The sequence below is a fragment of the Pteropus vampyrus genome, unplaced genomic scaffold (genome assembly GCF_000151845.1).
Source record: "Pteropus vampyrus isolate Shadow unplaced genomic scaffold, Pvam_2.0 Scaffold464, whole genome shotgun sequence".
In the NCBI taxonomy this organism is placed as follows: Eukaryota; Metazoa; Chordata; class Mammalia; order Chiroptera; family Pteropodidae; genus Pteropus; species Pteropus vampyrus.
The window spans coordinates 197,274-199,692 of NW_011889245.1; the positions used below are offsets into that span (position 1 = coordinate 197,274).

Genomic DNA, 2,419 nt, shown 5'->3' on the forward strand with positions numbered 1-2,419 from the left:
TAGATGAAATTAGAAATACTCTCTACATTCATCCAACACATCTATCCTAAAGAAATTGCTTAAATGAACACTTATTTGCTGTGTATTAAATAGAAAACAATTTAATTTTTATATTTATTAAAGGAATGAGGATTACATATTGAGGTAGAAAGAGGTTCCTGACTTATAGCTGAGAAAAATCTACTAGAGACAGACAGACAGGCGGACGGGCGGGTGGGCAGGCGGGCAGGCAGGCAGACGGACAGACAGGCAGGTGGACAGACAGATGGACAGGAAGTAGACAGATGGACAGGCAGGCGGTCGGGCGGGTGGGCAGGCGGGCAGGCAGACGGACAGACAGGCAGGTGGACAGACAGACGGACAGGAAGGTGGACAGATGGACAGGCAGACGGTCGGGCGGGTGGGCAGGCAGGCAGACAGACGGACAGACAGGCAGGTGGACAGACAGACGGACAGGAAGGTGGACAGATGGACAGGCAGGCGGTCGGGCGGGTGGGCAGGCGGGCAGACAGACGGACAGACAGGCAGGTGGACAGACAGACGGACAGGAAGTGGACAGATGGACAGGCAGGCGGTCGGGCGGGTGGGCAGGCGGGCAGGCAGGCAGACAGACAGGCAGGTGGACACACAGACGGACAGGAAGTGGACAGACGGACAGGCAGGCGGTCGGGCGCCTCCGTCGTGCGCTCTCTCCACTGCTCTCTCCCTTCGTAATCAGACACGGAAAACACCGGAGACCGTCGCGCGGCCCCGCGCCTGCTGCGTGGTCCGGCGAGTTAGGGCCCACGGGAGCCTGTCTCCTCGCGGGGAGTCTCGCTGGAGGAGCCAGCGGTCTGCGTCGTCGCGAGGGTCGGGGCGGTGGGCCTGGGTTCGCGCCCGCCACAGCTCGTCCCAGGCCGGTCTCCGTCACGCAGGGCAGCAGCGGAGAAGATGAGGCTGGCACACCGCCGCCTCCGAGCGGCCCGGGCTGCTCGCGCGTGTTCGTGGAGCACTGCTAGCGTGTTAACTCTCTCGAGAAGGATAAGCCACGCGGGTGTGGGTACCAGAGCTGCCTTCCAAAAGGACACGAGCGCGATGTTCCGTGATCATTGTCGTTGATGAATTCGCTTCGTAAGACTGTCAAGACGAAGGATTCCGAAGGAAGCGCCTACACCCGGGGCATCATCGTCCTTAAAAAGCTCTGGAGCGAAACAGGAAACTAAGCCTGAAGACTCTAACTCCTCCGTGCTCACCTCGGCCGGCCCGCGTGGGAGGGCGTGAGCTCACGAGCCGCGTTGCAGCTGGGGCGCGGTGTCGGGAGCAGACGCGTTCGAGCAGCATGGGGATGGGGCACTCTCTCGCCTGGACCGAGCTGTCCTGCCTTGTCACCACCCCCCGGGCCCAGCGTCCCCGCCAGGGGGCTGCGCGGGGCTCTGCGCTCACGTCCAGCTGTCGCGGGTTTTCTTGACATCGCCCACTTCTTTGTAATCTCAGAGAATACCAGCTTGCTTTATAAGCAGCCTGTATTCTCAGGTGGTGGTGAGCTCGTAGTCAGGAAAACCCGGTGGCCTCCCGAAACGATCTGAATCACAGGCAAGCCCCCCATTCAACTCATTAGAGAAGTCCGTGTTTAAGTAACGATGCAAAAACAAGCATTCATGTAAGGCTTGTGGCTAAAACCGACTTTTACGGATAAAAAGAAACCTCTTAAACGTCAGTAGATAAACTGGAAAAAAGTAATTATCATTAAACAGACACTAAACCAACTTAGTTTGCAGGACAACTGTGACGCAGAAATGTGCATGAGGACCTGGACGGTAAGTGGGCTCCCCATCCCCCACCCGGACACACACGCACACACACACGCACACGCACGGAGTGGGAGGAGGCATGTGCAAATCACGTCTCTGATAAGACCTGGGCCGAGAATATGCAAAGGCCTTTGGCCCAATAATAGGGGCAAATGACCTAACTAAGAAATCGGCAAAGGATCTGAGTAGACATTTCTCCAAAGGTAGACAAACGGCCAATGAGCGCGTGGGAGCACGCTCAGCACCCCTGGCCGTCCGGGGGACGTGGCCCAGGGCCACAGTGGGCCACCGCCGGCACCCTCCTGGGTGGCTGTGACCACGAAGACACTGTTGGCGAGGACGTGCAGAAACCGGACTCTCGTCCTTTGCCGATGGATGTCAAAACGGCAGAGCTTCCGTGGAGACGGCTTCGCCGTTCATCAAGTACTTAGAGAATGGCCATAGATCCATCAGGATCTCAGCTTACAGCCACAGACCCGAAAACACACGCTCAGAGAAAATGCAGACACAGAAGCTTCCAGAGGCGTCGTCCCTAACAGCCCAGCGGGTGGGGCTGTCCACCCAGCGCAGTGTTATCTTGAAAACATCATGCTGCGGAAAAGGAGTCATTCACGTACCCGAAAAACACA

General features: G+C 57.5%; 1 protein-coding gene across 1 annotated transcript in view; it reads left to right on the forward strand.

Annotated features, from left to right (window-relative positions):
• The window catches only part of LOC105306913 (CUB and sushi domain-containing protein 1-like), a 185,200-nt gene that overhangs the window by 175,828 nt on the left and 6,953 nt on the right, over positions 1-2,419 (forward strand). The window lies entirely within an intron of this gene.